This window comes from Lynx canadensis, chromosome C1, assembly GCF_007474595.2.
Source record: "Lynx canadensis isolate LIC74 chromosome C1, mLynCan4.pri.v2, whole genome shotgun sequence".
Classification (NCBI taxonomy): domain Eukaryota; kingdom Metazoa; phylum Chordata; class Mammalia; order Carnivora; family Felidae; genus Lynx; species Lynx canadensis.
The window spans coordinates 85,968,479-85,994,504 of NC_044310.1; the positions used below are offsets into that span (position 1 = coordinate 85,968,479).

A 26,026-nucleotide genomic window follows, 5' to 3' on the forward strand; every position below is an offset into this window, starting at 1 on the left:
TTGGTCATCATACCAGTGGCATGGACCAGACCTCTCCCCGATGACTCTAGCCCTTGTTGCTGAAGACTCAACATATCTGCTGCTTAATCTAGTCCAAGTTTAACAGTCTCCTATGTATTTTGAGAGTTAAAAAAGAAAATGTATGTGAGGGTTGAGTTCCTGAAGTGTGTCAGTGAGTACTGAATGAGAATGCCAAGCCAGCTTCAAATTAAAAGCAATACTAGATTGCAAATTAAAACACTCTGCCACTTAAGAAACTTCAGGGACCAGGAAAGAAAGTCAGTAGCTTGAGTGAAAGGTTATAGGACACCATAGATAAAGCTGAAAAGTAGGGTTTGACCAAGATTTCTTTCTATGTATTTGTGTATGTGTGTACATGCATGTGTATACACACATGTACATGTATGTTTGTTGATGGGGAATAAACGCTATGAAAAATTTTTGGAAATATCAGTAGAACTAAGGTAGTAACTGGCTAATACTAAGTAAGGAATGGCTTAATAGCTGGGAGAATTACTTAATAGAATATTCTCAATTTTATTTATCATAAATTTGAAGTAAGCCCTTGAGGCTTTTTATTATATCTCTATGAGAATTAAGTATAAGATAATACGACATAAACCCAAATCAAATAACTGGTTATTTCTAACAATACATTAATATTTTACAGGGAATTTTGAGATGAATTAGATAATTATCAGAAATAGGGAAAGAAAGAAGGTAATTAAATGTTTTCAATTAGAACATGTGGACAGTTGACTTTTTTAATGCATCTTAAATGTCTTAGAAATGTTGACAACCTTATGATAATTGATCTTTTCTTGCATTTGATGACTTTGACTGAACACACTATAATCACTGATTCATTTCCATAGTTTTATAAAGCAAAAAGATCCCTCAATAGTCAGTGAAATTAGTTTTCTAGTTTAAAGCTTTTTTTCCCACTTAGAAATAATTAGCTATGCTTGAAACTTTCTCACAAGAATTTCTCTATAGAGGAAATGATGCTTTCAACTTGAAGTTCCCAACTGGATTAAAACTACTTTGTGTGTGTGTGTGGGGGGGGGAATCATGTCCCTACTTCCATCCCAATTTCATATAGACAGGAAATGTTTATAAATCTGTTGGTATTCACAAAACTGCCTTCTCCAGTGTAATGATTTTGAGGCAAGAAGATCTGGGTGACAAAAGTGCAGCAGTAGAGTTGTGCTAGGTAGGTTTGGGCTTCTGAATCAGTTTCAGGTACGTATCAGATCAAAACAATAAATTCTGAATCCACAAATTCAGGGGGTTTCTATGACCATATTTGTAGTCCACAGTTATTAGCACAGTACAACATAAAGAATTAATACTGAATACAGTTTTTGATAGGTTAATCAACTCAGTTCACCCAATAAATATTTAGAGGGTGTCTTCTATGTGTAAGGCACACTTCTAATCACTAAGGGTATAGTCAAAATACTTAGCCTTGTAGAGTTTACATTCTACTAGGGAAAACAGACCAAAAGAAACAAAAGTAAGTACATAGTATGTCAGATGGGGATGGATATACTATGAAGAAATGAAAGCAGGGTAAAGGGTTTAGGGGGTGCTTGGGAGTAGAGAGGGCAGGACTGCTGTTTGAGATTTGGTGTCAAGGAAGGCCTCACTGAAAAGGTGACATTTGAGCAAAGAGTGTAGGAAGAAGAAAGTGAGCTTTGAAGGTATGTGAAGAAGAGTCTTCTAGGCAGAGGGAGAAGCCAAGGTCCTACGGCAGAACTGCTCGGATATCAAGGAATAATAGCACGGAGTTTACTCTGGTAGGAACACGTGGAAAAGAGGGAGTGAGTGGCAGGAGATGAGCATGGAGAGGTGGGGGCAGAGTGCCAGGTCTTAAAGGGCTTTATAGGGTAGGGATTTGGGGCAGTTACTCCCAGTGAGATGACTTTGGAAACAAAGGGTTGAATTTTTTAATTCAAATACTCTCAAACCAAATTGCCATAAGACTTGTCATCTAGTTAAGAAGACCAATTCCATTTTGGATTATCTTTTTGAACTTAGGTGGATCATCCTATAAGCTTATTAACTCAATCTTGGGAAAGACTTGCCTGGTAATATGGCAGCAACTAGGATCTAGTTGCCAAACTTCTTAGAACAGTTTGTCCATTTTTCATCTCTCTAATTGATTTTCATCAACAGATTTCCATCTTTCATCTCTCTAAAATGCTTAGCTTAAGTTTTCAGCAAATCAGGACTAATACTTTTATAAACCCATGGCATGTTATTGATAGTTTTCAAGTAGAAGAAAGCTTGTTTTATTAGCTAGAATATTTTAGTTTAATCATTTATTCAACAAGAATTTATTTTTTTTCCTATTGTGTTCCAGAAATGGTGCTAGGTATTGAGAATACAAAAATATATAAAGGCTCTTTTCCTCAAAGAGTTCACACAAAGAGGTGACATAGATTCACAGATAAAGATTGCACTATGTATAATATGGCAACTGTCTAGAATTAGTACCTAGTAAATGCTCTTAGATTCTTGTCAAGTGGCTAAATTGTAGTAGCTCTGTCTGAAGTTAGGGAAGGATGACTGATTCAGATTCAGCCAGCAGCTTCATGAGGAAAGGACATTGTCTTGTTCTCTCCAGCATCTAACATAGAATTTAGCAGATAGTAGGTGCTCGGTAAAAAGTTATAGAATGAATGAGTGAATGAATAAATGACTGAGAAGATGGTTGAGCAGAGTCTGAGGGAGGAATAAGATTTGTTGGGTAGCCAGACACACATTGCTGGCAAAAAGAACAAGGTGTGCAAAAGGTATGACGATATAGAAAATCGTGATTACATCCCATTAATAATTTTAGATTTCCATTTAAGGTATTCTGCCAAGTCCACACCTGAGACATAATTATTGATACAAATGCTTCTTTTCAGTGTATTTCTTATGAATTTGCATGTATCGAGAAACTCCCTAAAACATTATTTGTATATATTTGTGTATATACTAGCCAGAGGAAATGTGTATATTTTTAGTACAAAAAAACTTATTTGTTGCCTAACTTTTTTTTAAAAAAAGTGTATTTATAAGCAAGAACAACTCTGAAATTAGAAATGATAGTATTATCCTATCAATATAAAGATTAATCCACCTGAGCAAACTTAGTAGAAAAAAATTTACGGATTTTGCCGTACAATGAAATGTACTATTTTGTCCATTAGTTGTGCAGTTAAACCTTCATCAAGGTATAACAAGCCCTGGAAATGATTTCAGTTGAATTACAAAAGAAATGGAATAAGATTCATTCAAAACTGGTTCACACCAGCTCTCCTGCATGTACTATTAACTGCTAAGATCAAGTCACAAAACATTATTTTGAGGAGAAAGGGTTTAGTGAACCCTAGAAATTGGGTTTGATTTATGCCAGAAAATCTGCCTTTTCACTGCTTGAGATTCTATGGAAGAAAGCCACAGTCTTTTACCAAATGGTTTCTAAGGAAACCCCTTATAGCACAGCATCTGAAAACAATTTGGTTGTTAATGAGAAATGGTTCTCACGATGGTGGGAAAGTGTTGACTGAAAGAAAAGACTTCTAGATTTGGCAGTCAGTCTGTAAAAAGTGTTTACTGTTCTGCAGTTACGTTCCTGAAATTTCTACGTAGATCAAACATTTGCAGGTCCTATTTCACAGTCAGTCTTGCTTTGTAGATATATTTTTTTTAAAGAAGCAATAGAAAATTTTTGTGCTAAAAATGTAGATGCTTGAACTTGTGAATATATTCAAACAAGTGTCCTCCCAGAATCTGCAGTCCATTGAATTTTCCAATCTGTTTTGGAATTCCCACATTCCATTCAATATGCTTGAATTCATATATTAATAACATTGTATTATAAGTATATAAAGTTAAATTGCATAAAATGTTGCTAAAAATCCTAAAATATGGTAGGGTATTTATATATTCTTTAAACCTGTTTTTCAAGTGTATTCTGAAATGTCTCATAAGTTGTATTTATTTTACTTCTTTTAAGTTCTTCAAAAGAAAGCAACTAATTGGAACATTATAACTGTAATCCTTTTTTAATAATTTCAAGATTAAATATTAATATCTAATGAAGCACTAAAACCTTGAAGTTAAGAAATAAATGCTAGATCTGCACTAATTCCTCTAAGTGAATCTTTTGAAGTCAGATTCCAAGATAACCATACCTATATTTTCTCGATAACCCCTAAGTAAAGAAACCAAAAGAAGAAATTCATACAATAATTTCAAATAGGTTTTCACCTCCAGCATGATTCAGAAACATGAATGAATATATGGCAGGAAGCAGAAAAGGCCACCAGAAGTTCAAAGGAATATATTTTGAAATATTTCTTGCCCTGGAAGCATTAAAAGTTTGTGAGTCTGTGTAAAATACAATACTCAGTTGTCACTTGAAAGCCTATGGATGCATCACTTTGCCCACGGCTGCCACCAGTCCATCTGTCCCCCGTATGTTTTCTGTTTTAGACTTTTGTACGAGGCAGAGTTGCCAAGAGTCTTCTGCTGTCCTCAGTTGTTTTCCTCATTTGACCCCCACCTCCTTTCTCTTTCTTCCCCGGTCTTTGAACTTCCTCCACTTTGGGCAGCTGCTTTCATTTGCGGCTCTGCTTTGGGCAGGGAAAAAAAATTCTGCCAATGGAAACAGGGAAAATAAGAAAACAAGACGGGTTGCAAGTGCTTTGCATGTGTCACGGCTCTCTGGCGGCCCACTGTGGGGTCTTTCAACTCCTTGAGTAGTAGACCAAGAAGGGATCTGCTGTTGGAGACTGACCCGAAGTGACCACAGATAATCTAAGAGACCTTTTCTTCTTATCTCAGAACCAACAAACCCAGAAGTTGTGTTGAGGGAAGTTGGAAGGTGTTATATTTTATATGTTTATTACCCACTCCATACTCTGAGGGCATATATTCTCCATTCAGCTCGGTCAGATCTATACTATTGTCAGTTTTGCCTGGTTACAATAAACATTTACTTATATAGTATTTTGGGTTATGACATTTTAGAGGAAGAGACTATAACCTTTTCTTCTACTTTCCCTTATTCTCTACAATACAGAAACTCAGAGGGCAGAAACTTCTCTGTTTAACTTTCTCAAAGCAATTGATGACAGATAAGCATGTATATGAGTATTTCATAAACATTAATTCATGAAGAGAATGAAAAAGCATCTTTTCTAAAACAAAAGAACAGCAAGCTAATGCTTTATCATTGCCGTTGTTGTGCCAGTGTGTTCAATTTTTGAATTTTAGTGAAAACTTTTTTGAGTGGCTGAGACACAGAAGACATGTCATTCTTGTCTCTGTTGGTAAAACATCAGGAGGGTAGATTGACAGTGGGAGATGCCCCAAATAGACATAGTTTCTGCCTCAGCACATTCAATTTGTTCCTACTTCTTTTCTTCCTCCCTTTCCTGCAGTATCCACCGGAGCACCACAGGATGGCTCCCCACAGAGGGCAGCAGGCTAACTGGGCAGCTGGTAAGTCCGGTGTTAGACTTAGAAAGGAATATTTGCCTTTCCTTCTATAAACACTGTGCACCTCACACTGGTAAATGTATAGCCGAGTGAAGAAATTGTCCGGGGTGAAACGTCTCCTCCCTTTGACCTTGTCTGAGTGCCGTTGATTTTTATTATCCAAGCTAAACCCCTAAAAAGCAGGAATCACACAAGAGCTGTAAACATGTGTGAAAAACAGGAGTAACTGTATTTGCTGAGTCAAGACCCAAGTAAAGGAGTGGATCACATTTCCCTGTCTTGGAAGAACTTCTGAAGATAGGTACAGTCTCCAGCTAAATTCAATTCAAAATATTCCAAGTGCCTTGTGTGCTGGACTCTTCTCTAGTAACTGCGAATTCACGGTGAATGCGAAGATAACAGAGATGTCCTACCCTTAGAGGAGCTCACAGACTAGACTTGTGGCAGCCCCTCTTCTCAGAATCTGGAGGGTTTTAGATAGTGTCTCTAGATTTATATCTCACTGAGCAGCGATGCCCTTATCCATGTAACAAACTGGCAATGAATGTCCTATGCTGTGGTGAAGTGCCAGCTCCTTGGCTTTGCAATGATGAATAAGACAAGAGACCCTCGCCTCCAGAAGATCTCAGGCTAGAGGAGGAAAAGAGAGGTCAAAGAGAAACTATGAAACCATGTTTATATAAATGAGAAAAGAATATTCTCTCTGGAACACTCAATTTCTGAAATTGATAGATCTTTCCAGCTCAATGAACTCACATGTAAAGTGCTTAGTATGGTACCTGGAAGACTGAAAGCACCCAAAAGATGTGAACTATCTTCTTTATCATTATTGCCTTTACCTCTTCTAATCTTATGCCAGGATTGAGCACCAATCTAGCCCTTCCATATTTGACCTCTTTAAATGTCTCACTAACAGAAGTCAATATATTTTTTGGGAGAAAAGCAACAGCTTATGTGGAAGCATACCATCATCACTTATGTTCACCCATGGTTCCTAAATATCACGTGTAGTGATAAACACAAAGCTGTATGAAAAATTGTCTAAGAGTTGGGAGTTAAATGGAAGGCTTTTCATTCTGCTTCCACATTTCCATCCATTTCAGCAGAATTTCTTTTTGGGAAAATGAGTAGTGAATTGTATAAGGAAACATTTTAATTAAACAAGGTAGGGTTTAATGGGGTCTGCTCTGGATGACTATCTCATGCTATTGTAAATATTCAGTTAACTTGTAGATCAGGGCTTATTAACCTTAGTACTATTGACATTGTGGGCCAGATGATTCTTTGTTTTGGGGGGCTGTCCTGTGCACTATAGGATGTTTGGCAGCATCCCTGGCCTCTACCCTCCAGATGACATCATATCCCCACAGTTGTGACAGCCAAGAATGACTCCAGACATTGCCAATTGTCCCCGAGGGGGTAATAGCTCCCCTACTTGAGAACCACCGCTTTTAGAAAATCTGGCCATTGATTTAAGCATATGGGATAGTGCAAACTGACCTGCGATATGGCTTTTCTTCCAGTAGGTGTAGGACTTCACTTGGCCATGCTCCTTCATTTAATAAGTGCCAGTTTGTGTGAGGTAGTAGCAAAACCATGAGAGTAAGTTGGACCTTGCCCTGAAGTAACTAATAGTCTAATAATTTGTAAATTAAGTTGATTTGTCAGGTTTTGTAAATGTGCCAGATGATTCTTAGTAACACTGAAGCAGTGCCTTGGGCTTAACAAGCTCTAATAAACATCCCAAATTGGTATTATGTGGTATCAAAATGCTTCCAAAGCAGTGGACAATCTCCTATACTTTTCTATAAAGTCTTCATTGACTATTCTTTGATTCTTGTGCATGGAATAAATTACTTACTACTGGGATATTTATCTCTTTTTTTGTTTATTAAGTCTTTTTCCTCCAAATATTTTATAAACCCAACACTTGTGTTATGGATTTGGGGGATAATAACAGCACCTGTCCTGATACATAGAGTTCTTATTGTTTAGACAGCTGTCTACACTCTGGACATTTGTACTTGCACATTCAATTTTAAAAGAATAATTGTGTGATGAAAAAGATCTTATAATTGTGTAACTGAAGCTAAATTGAGTGTTCATTCACTGTCAAGTTTATAAAAAACTGTAAAAAGTAACAATCCCAAATATTATAACTAAGCAAATCAAGTGTAGAGTAGCATACAACATAGCATTTCATACTGCATCTGAACTAATAAGATGTTGGGCAATAGAGTTGAATGTAGTTAAAATAGTTACAAAGCAATAAAAGCATTATTCTCTACCAGTACAGCATCTTCCTGGCATTTACATAGTCCTTTGTATATGCCCAAGTGGTTTAACTCTTAATTCATAAAGCTATATTAAGAATTTGATTTTTGTGGGTTTTTTATGCTGTTACCAGTAAAGAAACTTCAAGAATATATAGTCGTTTTTACCTTTAATATTTCCTTTGTCACTAACGGCCTTTCTATGAAGATTTTTATTTTGTAAATCTGGCATTATTATACATATATATGTGCTTACCAAATGCCAGTACCCATGCTACATACTTCACACACAGTAATGCATTTAGTCTAAGAACCTCATCCAGACTTAATACAGTGAGTTCCAGAACCTGAATCTGAACCCACAATTGTCTGGCACCAGTGTCCTTCTTCTTTAACCAGTATGCCACATGGCTTCCTTCAGCCTTTTATGGACACTAAAAGAAATATGTCTTTTATGCAAAAGAATGAAATTGGACTTTACAAAAAAGTCAACTCAATGTGGATTAAATACTTAAATGTAACACCTTCTAGAGAAAACCAGAAGAAAACACAGGGGGGAAGGCTTGTTGGCATTGGTCTGGACAATGATTTTTTTTTTGGATATGACACAGTAAACAAGCCAGAAAGGCAAAATAAACAATTGAGATTACATTAAACTAAAAAGCTTCTGTACAGCAAAGAATCACAAAATGAAAAGGCAACCTATGAAATGGGAATAAATATTTGCAAACCATATATCTGATAAGGGGCTAATAGCCAAAATATTGAAGGAGCTCATAAAACTCAATAGCAATAAAACTAAAAACCCAATTTAAAAGTGAGCAAAGGACCTAAATAGACATTTTCCCAAACAAGACATACAAATGACTAACATACAAATGTATGAAAAGGGGCTTAACATCACTCTGGGCACTGCAAATCAAAACCACAATGAGGGGGCACCTGGGTGGCTCAGTTGGTTAAGCATCCAACCCTTGGTTTCGGCTCAGGTCATGATCGCACAGTTCGTGACATGGGGCCCCATGTCTGGCTCTACGCTGATAAGTGCAGAGTCTGCTTTGGATTCCCTCCCTCTCCCTCTATCTACTTCTCCCTTCCTCCCTCTGTCTCTCTCTCAAAATAGATAAATAAACTTAAAAAAAAAAAAAAAACCTCACAGGTATCAGGATAGCTATTATCAAAAGGATAAGAGATAAGTATCAGTGAGAATGTGGAGAAAAGGGAACCCTTGTACACTGTGGGAGTATAAATTGGTGTTCTCCACTATGGAGAATGATTTGGAAGTTCCCCTCCAAAATTAAAAATAGAACAAGGATATGATCCAGAGTTCCACTTCTGGGTACTTACCCAAATCTATTGAAAAGATATCTGCCCTCCATGTTCATTGCAGCATTTTTCACAATAGCCAAGATATGGAAACAATCTAAGTGTCCATCAACAGATAGAATGAATAAAGGAAATAAATATATAATATATATTATATATGTGTATATATGTGTGTGTATACATATATACACACACACATTTATACACATATATACTATATATAAAAATATCACTTGGCCATAGAGGAAAAAGGAAATCCTGCCATTTGCAACAACATAGATAAGCCTGGAGGACATTATGCTAAGTGAGATAAACCAAATGCAGAAAGACAAATTCTGTATGATCTCATTTATATATGGAATCTAAAAAAGTTGAACTCATAGAACCAGAGAGTAGGTGGTTTCCAGGGGCTGGGGGAAATGGGGAGATGTTGGCCAAGGGTAAAACCTTGCAGTTACAAGATGAATCAGTTCTGGGGATCACTTGTACATCATGGTGATTATAGTCAATGATACCATATTATATACTTGACATTTACTAAGAAAGTAGATCTTAAGTATTCTCACCACCCATATCAAAAAGATAACTATATGAGTGATGATGTGTTAATTATCTTGACTGCCACAATTATTTCACAATGTAAATTGTATGAAATCATCGCATTGTACACCTTAAAAATCATGTTGTACAACCCAAATGTATACAATTTTTATTTACCAATCATACATCAGTAAAGCTGGGGAAAAGAAAGAAATGTACATTTGCTGTCTAAGCTGTCTGCTGCTCCGAGTTAGCAATTTAGAGATTTTGGTCTTTGCAATTCAATAACACTAAGAGACTTTTGATTTGTTTGAAGTAGATCCCAATGAGCTATCCTAATGTATTATGGTGAAAGGAATACAGGAAAATTTCTCCGATTTCTAAAATTATTTGAAATATTTCCCCATTGCCTCAGTCTACTCTTTCTCCTCTAAATAGATATAAGTAATGTGTATACACAATATTTACATTATTCAAGTGATAATCATATCACTGCTCTCAAGTAACCATACATTAAATGGTTCAAGAAAATTGGCTTCCATTTTGTTATAACTTATATAAGCTACATAGCTACATTAATGTTGATAGAAAATTTGAGAGGGGAGGTATTTTAAAATAATATATTTTTATAATGAAAACTATCTTGGGGCACCTGGGTGACTCAGTCTGTTGAGCGACCAACTCTCAATTTTGTCTCAGGTCATGATGTCACAGTTTCGTGAGTTTGAGCCCCTCATCAGGCTCCATGCTGACAGTGCAGAGACTGCTTGAGATTCTCTCTCTCCCTCTTTCTCTGCCCTTCCCCCACTCACATGCACACTCTCTCTCAAAAATAAATAAATACACTTAAAAAATAAATAAAACTATCTTGATATATTTCCTTATTTCATACTATACAGTAATAACCTTTGGTTGTTTCCTGACAAAATCGCATTTAACTTATAATTGTGGGCATGTATTACAACTTACCCATTTTTGGAGGTAATTTTTTAGCATATTCATGTGTGTGTGTGTGTCAGAAAGAGCACAAAAGAGACAAAAGTGAATCATATTCTATGAAAAATCTATAAATATTTAAATCTAAAAACTAGATAGTAACTCAGTAGTTTATTTAATTGAGGAAAGGATGGGGTACAAATAATAATAGTGCTATATTATACATCCTCATTTACCGATGAGGAAACTGAAGCACAGAAGAGTTTATTCAGTACTACATCTCAGGCTCCTATATTTTGTTTGGAAAAAGTAGCTCCCTATGAAGTTTCACATGTAGAGGACAGACTAACTCCCAGGATATGACCAGTTCAGGCTGATGCTGGGAACATAAGATGCCCTATTAATTTAAGATGCCCTTCCTATACCAAGTTTTTGTTCTAGGCATCCAAGTATCATTATTCCATTGCTAGACTTGGTGCCTGGTATGCTCTAAATGCCTTAACATCTCCAAATGTCTATTGTCGGGTAAATGAGTACCAAAGTTTTTTCTTGGACATACACCTGAAATTAGGCTAAAAGTGGAAAGTGCAATTTGCTTTAAAGAAATATCCTTTATAGTCAAGGAATAGTCTTGACTATTCCTTGACTATCCTTGACTAAGGATAAAGGAAATATCCTTTATAGTCAAGGAATCACTACATTTTCTATTTAAAAAAATTTTTTAATGTTTATTTATTTCCTGAGAGAGAGACAGAGACAGAATGTGAGCAGGGGAGGGGCAGAGAGAGAGAGGGAGACACAGAATCCGAAGCAGGCTCCAGGCTCTGAGCTGTCCGTACAGAGCCCAACGCGGGGCTCAATCCCACAAGCCGTGAGATCATGACCTGAGCCGAAGTCAGACGCCTCACTGACTGAGCCACCCAGGCGCCCCAGAATCACTACATTTTCTAAAGCAAATAATTTTCTTTTCACATCACAGGTCAGAGCAAATGTTATCATCACACCGTGCCTCTAATATAGATACAGTCCCTAAATTGTAAACAGATGTGAGTTGTTGAAACCCATGGCCGGATCCCTTAGGAGCCCTGTCCCCTGAGAACAGGGAGTGCAGTGAGAGCCACCTGCTTTGGAGTCAGACTGGTCTGAGGTTGGATCACAGCTTTGAGGCATATTAAGGGCATGACCATGGGCATACTTTGCAATTTCCTCAGTTGACTGATCTGAAAACAAGAATAATTATGTTCTCTCATAAGATTGTTTTGTGGGTTAAAGAAAATGTATAGGGGCACCTGGGTGGCTTAGTCAGCTAAGTGTCTGGCTCTTGATTTCAGTTCAGGTCATGATCTCACAGTTTGTGAGATCAAGCCCCATGTCAGGCTCTGCACTGACAGCACAGAGCCTGCTTGGGATTCTCTCTCTCTCTCTCTCTCTCTCTCTCTCTCTCTCAAAATAAATACATAAACATTTTTTAAAAAGAAAAGAAAATGTATATATACTGGCTAACATAAAATAGACTGTATTAGCACCCTTAGTTACAGGCATAAAGGAAAAAGAAAGAAGGGAGGGAGGAGGAAGGGAGGGAGGGAAGGAAAGATAAAGTGAGGAATGGAGAGAGAAAAAAGAAAACCTGTTAGAATTTTAAAAATTAGCTTTTGTTTCATTCCTAAAATATTGTGCATTCAAACTATATTCTCAGGACTTGATCTCCCTGGATTTCTCTGGCTTGCTTTCCTTGATAATTTGCTTTATTATGAAAGAAGTATTTTCTTAATTCTGACTCCTACAAATTCTATATTTACATCTTGTAGGTTTCCAATCTAACAGAAAAAAAGAGCAACTCTCCTCAGAAACACTTTAAAAAGTCCTGGCCTCGCTCTGATTAAATCAGCTTTCGTATGTTTCCATCCCTGAAACAGTTGTAGGTCCAGGGAAATTCAATGTTCTGATTGTCCAGACCTAGATCACACACCCACCTCTTGAATCAGGGACAGTTTAAGCAACATTCAAAGCATAAGGACCAAAGGCACAGGAAGCATGGTTCCCAGAGGAAAATACAGGGAATATTATCAGGAGAAAGGGGAATGGGTGTTGGATGGCAAAATCAGAAAAGTGTCCACTACATTGCACTTAACTAAATGTCAATTGTTGTTGTTATTGTGTGTATTTTTAGTCCACTTACAAAATATTATGAAGCCCACCCTATTTTAAAAAATCACTCTATTTAACAACTTTACTCAGAAAATATATTCAAATTTCCAATCTGGGATATTGCAGTCCGTCCCCTTCCCTTGCTTCTAGTTAGGCCTAATGAGCAATTCCATGACACATCAGTGTGGAACTCTCTTTTAACTTTTATGAGCCTCAGTTTTCTTGTCACTTTCTAGGGAGTAACACAGCTAATTTTCTTTACTTTTGACCAAGATATCTGCTCCCTACAGAATATAACAGATTACTGTCTCATAACTTTTCTCCCTTCCTATTGTTCCTGAATTAAGAACCAGTTACTTTTTGTAAGGCTTTTTACCATATTTTCTTTTTTTATTCTTTCTTTTTGTACTTTTCAATATTTTAGTTAGTTAATATACAGTGCAATATTGGTTTCAGAAGTAGAATTTAGTGATTCATCACTTAACAACGCCCAGTGCTCATCACAAGTGCCCTTCTTAATACCCATCACCCAGCTAGCAGTTACTTTCAGTTGTTGTTTTTAACTGCTAATAACTAAATATGTATATATTATTTACATAATTTCTGGTTTCTCTTTTTTCACTTTGACTCTAGAGGGAAAGAGGCAAAGACAGGGTACACACAAATGTTATTTGTGGGCTCTGGAGTATCCCAGAAACTGAAATAAAGTGTACGAACATCTTGGATGTTATAACTATGACCCGGGTGAGTCATCCTAGACCCTTGCAAATAAAGAGCAGATGGAGAAAGATGGAGGTGAGCTATCTCTCCAACAGACGGATCATGGTATTAAGGAATCCTGAATGCATAGGTAATGATGCTCAAGGGCGGGGGGCTCTGCAAATTACACTCAGGGGCCAAATCACTCTCTCTTTTTGTAAAAGTTTTATTAGAACACAGCCCCACCCATTTGTTCAAGTATTATCTGTGTCTGTTTTAGTGCTACAATGGCAGATTGAGTACTTGTGACAGAGACCCTTTGGCCCTCAAAGCTATTTACCATCTGGCCCTTCGTAGAAAGTTTGTCATTTCCTGCTCTAGAGTATGGAGGACATCAGTTTGGGTTCTAAAAGAATTGCTCATCGGACTAGGGTTTAGAATACATGGTCCAGACTCCAGAATCATAACCAGAGAGAAGACTGTTAAGATTTAGGAAAATCAGTTCTCAGGTAAAAAGGGCTATATCCAGGGCAGAATGTCAGTCCCATAGGGCCAGTGGAGAAGGTAAGAAGACACGGGTTACACTGGTATCCAGGGCTCATCCTTGGCACAGTGGATACTCAGTCTGGTTGGGGGATGCTTTGTGACTAGAATTTGTGCTGAGACCCCAGATTTAGATATGAGAAAGATGACTTACCTCTATACTCTCATCTTTGCTTTTCTCTGTCTCCCTTTGAAACTTCAAAGGTGTGGGCACCATAAATTCAGATTTTCTCCTTGTTGAGGTAACTCAGGCATGGAGAACTGCCTTGGTGAAGAAATTGGCCATGGATCACAATTCTTCCTTCCAGCCCAGGGCTAGGGTTAGGGAGGGGAGAAGTACTTTGCTGGGGATATAGACCTTCTATAGACCTTCTATAGACCACTAAAGACCTTTACTTAGGCCCATGCTTAAGTGAGGTTGAGAGTTAGAAAGCAATAAGTCTCCCTAGTGCCTACAAGCCCTGGCAGTGTTTTTCTTTCTGTAGATTGCTTAAGATGTCATAGAGCCATAGCTTCTGAAAAGGAATCCTTCTCGCCTTCGTATCTGTAGCTTGCAACATGGTATCTGAGTTTCTCAACAGGCTGATCTGTTTGGCTAATCCCATAACCCAAATTAGTGGTCCTTTTTCTCCATGTTCTTATTTCATTAGCATAGTAGTGAGGATACCTTGCCTTATATTACAATTATATATGTACATATATTCTTCCCCTGAGACTGGGTATTACTTGAGAGCAAAGATTTAGCTTTACCCACTTAAATATTCCCTGAATTCTTATTTAATGAATGCCTATTGACTTAAATACAATTTAATTAAATGAGGTTTTTTTTTTTATATCCTGCTAGGACTATGATAGATATAGATACAAGTATGACTCTTTTTTTATAACCCATTTTCCCCTGTAATGGATATATCAAATTGCCAACTACACCTGCCATCTCCTTTAGCTTAGTTTGGCTTGCCCAAGTCTGTAATAGACTGTAGCTGATTAAATCCCCCAGAGAGAACTCAGTCACAGAAGGTCTCTTAGTTCTAAGAAACAGAAAAGTGCTTAAGAAACAGAGACCTTTAAAAAGGAAAACTGCTAGAGTAGCTCACAGAACCGATGGTGTCTCTGAACTAGCAAGCTTCAGGGAGGTTATAAACCAGGACAATTCTGAGGACTCGAGATCAGAAGCTCAGAAGCTTTGTCCCAGGCACCTCCACTCAAGATTCAAATTCCTAAGAATATGTTTAAACCAACTTGATTCAAGAGTCTTATCCTGTAATTAACAAACAGGTTCTTTTCATTTCTTAAATCAGAAATTGTAAATGAAGAGCTTCAGGAAGAGAGGTAACAAAACAAAACCAAGTATTACTACAGGAATCTGTCCAAGGGTAGACTAAGGTACCAGCATTCTCTCTCAAGAATGTGAATTTAGAGACAAAAAACCCCACACAAATGGATGAGTGACTTTCGGCTTAAAAGCCAGGTAGATAAGACTGGGGTCCTGCTGAGGAAGCAGAGGAGAGCAAGGGCACCTACAGAGAAGAGCAAAGATGAGGACAAGCCTGGCCTTGTGGTCCCTGGGGGATGAACAAGGTAGCTTCATGCCTTGCTGGGTTCTCCTCCTTTCCTTTAGCCTACCAAATGTGTGATTATTTTCCTCATAACCACCATGTTCTAAGATACCCCTCCAGTTTATAAACAGGAAGGTTAGTAATTGCCTTATATTTTGGAACGCTCAGCTACAGAACAACCAAAATTGGAATTCTCAAGGTGCCTGGGTGGCTTAGTTAAGCATCTGACTTATGATCTCAGCTCAGGTCATGATCTCACTCACAGTTAGTGAGTTCAAGCCCTGCGTTGGGCTCTGCTTGGGATTCTCTGTCTGCCTCTCTCCCTCTGCCTCTCTCTCTCTCTTTCAAAAATAAATAAACATTAAAAAAAAAATGGAAACTGGAGTTCTCTTACCAACAAAGAGAACAGAAAATCAGAGATAACCTTAGGCAATGAGGCATAAATCCCATTTGCCTGTTCTGCCGTTTGGTGATAATGAGGATGGTAGTGATTTGAAGATAAGTTTAGCGTTTACTATGTTCCCAGCACTGCCTGAAGCATTTACACACATGGGCTTCTTTAATCCTCACCACAGCTCTGAGGTATAGGTAGAATTCATCGTTCCATATCATACATGAGAAAATTAAAATATGGAGAGATTAAGTCATGGAACCAGGATTAGAATTCCTTATTTTAATGTCAAAGCCTAACTTATTGAAAGTGCGTATCTCTTCAGAAACTTCAGGAATTAAAGAAACTCCAGGAAACCCAAGTCTTCAAGTCTTGGGGTGGTTCAAAACCTTTCAAATACCTCTGGATCAAAATGTTCTCTCTCTCTCTCTCTCTCTCTCTCTCTCTCTCTCTCTCTCTCTCTTTTTTTTCAGATCCTACTTAAACTCTGAGTTACTATTTACCCTCTAGTATCTCCATTAATAGTGGTTTCTAGCTGGACCAAGAAACGAAGCTTTACATGAACAGTTTCCATAACAGCAATAATAATAATGACCATTTACTGAGCAAAGACAATGCATCAAGAATATGGTTTATGAGGACTTTATACTTATTTCATTTTGTCCTTTCCTCAACCTGGTGAGATAGTACCATTATTTCCACTGTAATTATGTAATATTATTATATAATAAAATGCTTAGAGTGCATGCACAGCCATTATACAACATTTCTCTAATAAAAATAAAGCTCAGGGTTTGCAGTAAGTTAAAATATTTGCTTAAGGAAAACATGAGAGGATTAATTAGCAATTATCTCTCTGCTGCTTCCAACCCTTGATGACTGTGTGTCTTCTTTCGCAGAGAAGCTGTCCTCTCTTCGGCAGAACTTATATCAGAGATAGTTTCACTTGACTTGGGTTTTTTGTTTTTGTTTCTCCGTCTCAATCTCAGAATTGGCCTTTATTCTTTAATATCTCCATTAAGAAGAGTTTCTGTCAAGTGCTTCAAAAGGCCAGAGGGAAGGAGCGTTACGCTTACGGGTCCCCTGCCGCTGAGTGAGGTGTGCAGGATACAGGTTCCTGAGCCAGCCGCTGGGTGCTGCCCTCAGGCTCGCCTGCATTGGTGTTGGCAGACTTGCGGGCTCAAATGCAAGCGGACGCCAAGAACCCGTGTTCTTTCTACCTCGTTACTCTCTTTTCATTGAATTTCTGTGTGTCCTTTGTAGGCCGACCCGCAAATTACTTTGAGAAGGGGAGATCTGCCCTTGGACCAACCTAGGAATAAATTAGTTCCCTTACTAAGATAGGAAAAAGTATTAGTGAACCTTTAAATATTAAACTCATGGGTCAAATAATTTGAAATTACTTTAGGCTCATACTAAAATATTTTCACTGCGTTGTTCTGAAGCCATCCTGCGTTAGATTCCAGTTTACTGCTCTGTTACTTTGCCAGCTGTGAACTTGGCAAGGGGTTGTTCTGTAGTTTAAACAAACAAACAAAAAAGTAAATTGACAAAATGGCTATTTTTTTAAAAAAAAATGAGACCTTCAATTTGATACTGTATTGTTGGTGACAGTTGTTTGACTCTTGATAGTCCAGTCATAATGAGACAGGATACTGCATAAGCCAAAGACCACACAAAGGGTGGATGGTAAGCATCAAGAGGGTGTGGAGGAAGTGGGTTACAACCTCTTTTTCTCCCAACTGTAGAGTCTCGGTTTGTCTTTAAAAATATCAGTTCAAAAAAATACACGCAGCCCTGATATATTCAGGAACAATAGTAACCACAAAAAAAAAAAAAAAAAGGTTCATTGAAAGATGCGTGACTTTTTCACCTTTTTTCCTTCCACAGGAATTGGCTGCTTTTTTTTCTCAAATGTTATCATTTCATGTCGTTATGTCAAGCCTAATCTATTGGAAGTTCCCAGGTCCTCTGTAATTTAGGTTTTAAACAACATATGATTTACCCTGTTATTAAAAAAGAAAATTCAGTTGCCTTCTCTGAATGGAAGACTTCCTGCCATCCTTAATATATTCTTATATGGAAATTGGGATGACAGAAGATATAAACCTGAATAAATCCACTGTGTGGAGCTCCTTTAAAATGTGAGGACCTTGTCAATGCGTTAAAAAGTAAAAGTTGGTTTTGTTCTACATATCCTTGCTAGAACCCACGGTGCATAAAAAGGGGCCACAGCCCATTTGCAAGGCCTCTGAATGAACTCCATTCATTCTGTACTTGGAAATGTCTCTTCAGCCACAGAGAAACAATAGTTATAACCTAATTTCTTTGGCACCAATATCAGCAGAGGAAAAGCCAAGAGACCATTATGAAAACTCTAGCAACTTCTCTTGGTGATTATGTAATTCTGTATTCATTGATCATATTTGTGTATTTAAATAAGCACTTTTATAAAGGGATTATAAAGTGGTTTGGGAACTGTATTATCACATTTCATGTATTGAACAACATTTTAAAAATAGAGTGCTCCAAAGTCATTTGTTTGTTTTGGTTGCTAAAGTTTATAAAAACCATGCTAACATGCACTGAGAGGCTTTAAGAGGAAAGCCTTAATTTCTGTATCTTCAAATCTGATAAGATTTCAAAACTATAGTTTTGTTAGGTAAATCCATTAATCAGTTTCCACATTTACCTGTAGAAGTCAGTGGAACATGTAAAACCTGGAAGTGGTAGTGATAGTTCAGTGTCTGTTAATGCCATTTCCAGTGGTGTCTAATTTTTTAAATTTTTTTTAGTTTATTTATTTTTGAGAGAGAGCGAGAGAGTCAGAGCATGAGCAGGGGAGGGGCAGAGAGAGAGGGAGACACAGAATCTGAAGCAGGCTCCAGGCTCTGAGCTGTCAGCACAGAGCCCGAAGCAGGGCTCAAATCCACGAACCTGTGAAATCATGACCTGAGCCGAAGTCGGACACTTAACCAACTGGACACTAACCCAGGCACCCCTAGAGTAAATGTTCTTAAGCACAGATCTGATCTGAGCATTTTGCTCCTTGCTCAAAACCATTTGCTAACTCCCCTTTGTCCTCAGAGGGAAGAGCCACATCCCACATGACTCATAAAGTCCTCTTTCTGGCTCTGGCTTCTGCCTCATCTCCCTCCATACCTCCTGCACGGAGCTATCTTCGGTGGGCCTGGCTCTGTCTTCCTACATGGTGTTGTTTCTGCATGTTGGTGCCTGGAACTCTCTACCTCCCAACTCTGTTCCCCCTACCCCTTAATCTGACCAACTCTTACTCTTAAATTTTGAAGTCTTAACCTTAACCTTAAGTCTTAACAACCTTAGTTGTCTTAACTCCTGGTTGAAAATCTAGTGTATTTGGAACTGATTGTATTGGGGATTCATTGTTGAAGGATAATTTGGAACAGATTGTGAAGAACTTTGTAAATTGTGCATTCAAGGTTTTGAATAGGAAGGTGATGTCAGCTCAGTATTTTAAAAGTTTGAAGGATGGACTGAGCCTTAAAAGAATGTTTAACATACCCACCTGATTAATCATCAGTGAACTAGGAAACACCTCACTAATTCCTTTATGATCCCATCTTCACTCTCCCCTAAACACTATGAAAAATTACTTGTTCCGATTGCATTCTTAGAGACCCTGCTAATTCACAATTGACAAACACCAGCTGCCAGTATTTGGCTTTATGTTGTCATTTACTTGGTTAGTGATGCTAAATATAATATTAACTAAAACTCAAAAACCATTAAATTATTGGAGCACCTGGGTGGCTCAGTCGGTTGAGGGTCCGACTTCAGCTCAGGCCATGATATCACGGTTTGTGGGTTCAAACCCTGGGTCAGGCTCTGTGCTGACAGGTCAGAGCCTGGAACCTGCTCGGATTCTGTGTCTGCCTGTCTCTCTGCCCCTACCCCGCTCATTCTCTGTCTCTTTTTCAAAAATAAACATAAAAATATTTTTTAACCATTAAATTATTAAATAGTATATAATGAAATACTTAAGAGAGCAGGCTCTATGGAGCCCTCGTTTAAAATTCTTGTTCTACCACTTATTAGCTGTATGAATGTGGACAAACTATTTTGACAACTTATATAGCAAAATAAACTCAAAGTGAGGGGTGTGGAGGTTGGGATAAGGAACATAAACACTAATGCAATTTGCGAATTTCTTTGATTTGAGAGTATCATCTAAAAATCCATGTGAATCCTGTATTCTCTTACATAACATTCTTTTTTTGAGAGAGAGAGAGAGTATGTTTGGGGGAGAAAGGCAAAGGGGGAGAGAGAGAGAGAGACAGAGAGAGTACCAATCAGGCTCTGAGCTGAGTGCGGAGCCTGATGCGGGGCTCAATTCCCATGACCCTGGGATCATGACCTGAGCCAAATCAACAGTTGGACCCTCAACCAACTGAACCACCCAGGCACCCCTCTTCCATAAAATACTTCTAAAATAAAAATATATATATATATATTTTTAAGTTTATTCATTTATTTAGAGAGAGAGAGCACGCATGCACATGCATGAGTGGGGGAGGGGCAGAAAGAGAGAGGGAGAGAGAGAATCCCAAGCAGGCTCTGCACTGTCAGCACAGAGCCCAATGCAGGGCTTAATCTCACAAACTGTGAGATCATGACCTGAGCCAAAATCAAGAGTCAGACGCTTAACTAACTGAATAACCCAGGCGCCCCTAAAATAAAAATATTTTTAAGTTGGAGAAAGGGTTAAGTTGGTTGGTAATTATTGTCTCAGATTTTCTGTATGATTATTTCCCCAAGAAGACCTACTGTGTTTACCCTACTGTTTAAAGCACCCTGTGGTGCAAAAGCTTGTGAAGTGACTAAGGGACTTTCAGAAATATAAATATAAAATCTCATTAGAGAAGAAGTTCTGCATTAATCTTTAGCCATTGATTTACAGTGTACCCTAAGAATACTGTATTCTAGGTGAATTTTTTTTTCATCTAGTTCAATAATGTTGCAAAATAAGTCGTCACTTCCCTCCCCTCACCATCCCTAAAGCCAGAATATCCTAACTTTCCTGGTTTCACCATGTTTCCAGTTACTCTCACAGAAACATTAGGAGACACACTACTGGCTTATCTCTTTTCCTTATCCCCACCAAATATCTAAGGTAAATATTTTAGTCTTTCTCCACACAATCCACCATAAACATATAATTCTTTCTATCACTGCTTTTTCTTTTCCATTTATTTCTCGCAGTCAGCAGCTGAGTTTTTTTATCCCTTGCCTGTACTATATGAGTTCGTGAACAGGTTTCCTACATACACTCTCTTTCTGCTTTCACTTAGCCTATGTACCATTTTCCTTCATTGTCTCTTTATCAACTATGAAATTAAGTATTGATTTTCAAATCAGGCCTTCCCCCACCATATTATGTTGACCTTCCTTTCCTGTCTAATCTTTCCTACTCCCCTATATGACCCGTACTTTACAAAGTGGACTGTCCACTCTTCTCTGAGCACCCACTAGCTCTCTTGTTCCAAGCCTTAGCACCAACTATTCCCACTGCCTCTCACTATTGTGTCCATTTTTCAAAGCCTAACTCACAATCCTCCTTCCCCATAAATCTTTCCTTGATCATCTTAGCTGAGTTTGTGGAGTCTTTTCTCCTTTCATTTATTTGTATGGAATAAATATTTATGCCTAACATGTATCAAATGATAAACTAGTGCTGGGGATTTAACAGTGACTAAGACAGAGTTGGTACCCCCCAACAAACACACCCAAAGAGGTTATAATCTAACAAAAAAGAAGACCTGATAGCTAATTTCACTTGTCGTGGGTTTTAAAAGGATTGGGACAACATGTTTAAAAGGGTATAACTTAGCCTGGGAATCAAGTGTGGCTTCCCTGATGTGCAGTATAGAAAGAGATCTGGAGAATGAAGAGGTGTTAGCTAGGCGAAGTAAGAGGGGATTAAAGGAATTTGGGGACAAGAAAGAGTGTTCTAGGTATAGGGAACAACATATGCAAAGGACCTGAGGTGGGAATGAACAGGGCATATTTGAAGAACTGAGAGAAAACCAGTATGGGCAGCCAGATGGGTTGTAACATGAATAATAAAACAGGGGAAATTGAGGTATTAGCAAAACATGGATTGATGACCTATAGGATCTAAAAAGGATTGGAACTGAAGTAAGGAGAGAGGATAGAGAAAAACAGGGAGAGAATGGAAGAAAAAATGCCTGGAGACTCTAATGAGTTTGAAGAAAAAGGATGATAATATAGAACCTTTTGGTTGGTGAGGCCTATATTTCATTTCTCATTAAAACTTGTAATACATATTCTGTCATATTTTATAGTTATTTATATAGTTGTCTTATTCTTTTTTTTTATTTTTTACGTTTATTTATTTTTGAGAGAAAGATGGAGAGAGTGATCAGGGATGGGGCAGAGGAAGAGGGAGGGAGAGAATCTCAAGCAGGCTCCACACAGTCAGCATGAAGCCTGATGTGGGACTCAAAATCACAAACCATGAAATCATGACCGGCTTGTAACCTGAGCCGAAACCAAGAGTCAGACACTTAACCGACTGAGCCACCCAGGCGCCCCTATAGTCTTATTCTTGATACTAAATTATAAGTCACCAGGGTACTTACTTAAGGTTAATAATTATATTGTTATTAAGAATATGGGTCAATGGTTACAAGTAAAGAAGTCTTTGCTGCTATACTTATTTCTTCTCTGATAATTAAATTTTTTTTCCACCATCTTATTCTGAATTCATCTTATATGTCATTTGGCAAATACTTATTGCCACAGGGTGCATAACAGTTTAGCAAGCATAAAGAGAGGCATCAAACCAAAAAGCAAATTACATGCTACAAAATAATTTTCTAACTAACAAATGAGGTATTTTCTGGAGTTCCCTCTCTCTTTCAAAACATAGGAAGTGTTAGTATGTCTAGGCCTATCCACAGGACTGGAAAGAGAATGAGGACTAAAGAAGGGGCAGAAAATTAGGATTCAAATTTCCAGCTTCTTAATACTCTTGCTGCTTAGCCTAATTCCTCAACTTTTCTTTATTGATCCACTGAGAACTTTTTTTCATTTGGGGTGGGAGTGCTTCACATTTTGGGAGAACAAATACACATGCGCTAAGCCATTTTCAGACATGAGTCACTAAGACTATTATAACCTAAACAAATGAGGCACTTTTTGCTTAAAGTGTCTCTTTTTAATACGCCTTTGAATTTCTCCTACCTTGGCTTCACTGAGTCTGATGTGTATTTTTTTACACAGATATAGACAGGATGTCCTTGTTTTTTCAGTTAGATGTCAGATAAACTCACCATACATTCATTTTCAACCTCATATATTTTTTAAAGTTTTTAATTATATGAAGAAGTCATCTACACATGATATTAAGGACCCAAAGTTAGTGGAAAATAATATTAAAACATAACCCTTTTAAAATGTTAGTGATCACCATCTTCCATTTTTGTTTTTTGTTTTTTGTTCTCCTAAGTACTTCCTAAGGGTGGTTACTCCAATAAAGCTGTGATATATGCACTCAGAGAATCCAGGGCTCATCACACCAGCATGGCCAAAAAATATGGGTGTTAAATGTCTCTTGGAAGAAGCCATCAAGGACAGTGTTATGAAACATGAGGATCCCTGGGTCACCACAGTATTTAAGCTCAGTAGCTATGGTTTTGCAAACACTCTACAGTTCTGTCTGAGGTCTTATAGATGACCTGGAATAAAGTACATAGGTATGCTTTGTAGATATCTTCAGTCATTATCATCTTTTTAGGAATTCAACCATTTTTTATATTTAAGGAATAAAGTACATAGGTATGCTTTGTAGATATCTTCAGTATTATCATCTTTTTAGGAATTCAACCATTCTTTTTTATATTTAAGGAATTAAATAATTTTGTGTGTGGTGTGAATCTGAGCGTGGCAGATTGGGTAAAAGAAATAGTTCTATGTTTTTAGAGAAATAGGATTTTACTGTGTTTTGAAATCCCTCTAGATGTTTTATTACAAAACTCCAAACAATTTAGTTACGAAGGCAACTGCCTCAGATGTGATGTCTGAGTTCTTGCTAATCTTTTAATTAATTGTTTTGCTATTTTATAGTCTCGTGATTCATGTCTGTCCTTAGCTGTCCATTTGTCTTTATGTCTCCGTGTGTCACACTTACTTCAGCTACTTTACATAAACTAGAACTAGAACCCCTTGCATTCTATAGAATAAAAAGCAATCACTTTTTTGTCTTCTCACCCGTGATTGAGAGAAACCCCAATTCACAAAGCAATGCCTCACGGCTCTTCCTAGCCATAGGAGCTGTCCAACTCCCATGAGAACTGCCCCTTGGAGAGGCATGAGTTAGGATCTAGTTCTAAATGCATTTATAATGTGTATTTATCTTATTATTACTTTGAATAAATAATATGATACCGTGTCAAATATACTTCATCATATTAACATATAGAGTATAGAATATAGAAAATAGAATTATAGCAGAGATTTCCAAGACCTCAATGAGTGTGGTATATAGAAAAAGCAGTGCATTAGAAATAAGGAGGCCTAACATTCTTGTCTCAGAATCCTGCTGGTATTATCTATGTGTATTTGAAGATAATTGTTTAATTTCCTGGGCCCTGTCAAGAAAGGGGAAAGAAGTAGAAGACATGCCCATTCCTTTTAGTAGTATGATCCAGAATTTACATATATCCCTTCTGCTCATGTACCTTTGGTCAGAGCTTAGTCAGTTGGTCACATGTGGGTGGAAAGGAAGCTGGAATATGTGGTCTGAAACTGTAACTTGTAGGATTGTATTACTAAAGGAATTGAACTGTTGAAGGACAACTAACAGTTGTTGCCATTGTCCCCTTTGATCAGGAAAGCAAACGCTGTCTCAGCACTGTCCTTCCCCTCTCACCTCCAAGCCCATATCTGGAATTGGGTCATATGGTCACACTTAGATGCAAGGAAGCTAGGGAAGCAGAAAACAGGGTTGACATGACTGGCTTTGACCAAAGGATCCTAAGCTTTCTTGGTTCACAGCTCCCTTTGGGTCTCAGTAATTTTCTCATGGTACCAACAAACAAACAAACAAACAAACAAAAAAACTCATAAAAGTTCCATTTACAACTTAGTGGGTATTTGAATAAATTACACACATAAATCAAAAGAACAGTAATACTTTTTTCACGTTTAAATGACCACATGTTACTAATGGAATGTATATACCTGTTTGGCGCTCTGCAACTTCGTAAACATTAGAATCAGATTGGATAGTGCCATTTGTTGTTCTCCATGCTTTTAATCCATACCTGTTTGTTTGTTTGTTTGTTTGTTTGTTTGTTAATAATCATGGCAACCACTGAAAATCCAGCTCTTCTGATATGGCATAGTCAAAAGAATGTAGTGATTTAATATGGAAACTGTACTCTACACTAGTAGGTTGCACACTGTGCAACAGATGTTGAGTCCCAGTTTCCCTTGAAAATTAAACTATGCCATGGCCCACAGTGAGTTTACTTTGGCACTTGGAGACTAGGCACACAGTTTGAGAATCATGGGCTTAATTGTGACCCATTGTTTGGAGCTTGACATATTGCTCCCCAGACAAGAATCAGGTTTCTTTTAAAGAGAAAGAAGGGAGAATGAAAATTGTTTAGGAAACTAACAATTTCTCTCTCAGTCTGCCCCAGACACGCTAAGTATATTTTAGAACAGAGGTCATGCCTATTTTTATAACTATTTTATGTATAGTACAATTTTTGGTACTTAGAAATCAGTATATATTTATTAAATGAATAAAGAAATGAAGACTATATGGTTAAGGGTATATAGTTAATTCTATTAACCATAATGCCAGATTATAGGAAATTTGTTACCTATATAATAAGCTTCGGTGTGAATTTAAGGGCCTATACTATGCCTTCCTCACCTCTTACTTCCAGGGTCCAGCAATTATTTGGCAAATTCTAGATGACAGAAAGGTGTTGGTGGGATGAATGATTGAATGTCTCAGTAAGAGCTAGTTCTGTCTCCAAACACCATTACAAAGAAGTTTCATTACACGGATAATGAAAATGCTTATTAGTGAACTCTCAATATAA

General features: G+C 37.6%; 1 long non-coding RNA gene across 2 annotated transcripts in view; it reads left to right on the top strand.

Annotated features, from left to right (window-relative positions):
- Nucleotides 1–26,026, top strand: part of LOC116738262 — an 82,670-nt gene that overhangs the window by 39,427 nt on the left and 17,217 nt on the right. For both annotated transcript variants that reach the window (XR_004343983.1, XR_004343984.1), the window contains exon 2: nt 5,439–5,499. This is a non-coding gene — a long non-coding RNA (uncharacterized LOC116738262). The remainder of the gene's footprint in view (nt 1–5,438; nt 5,500–26,026) is intronic.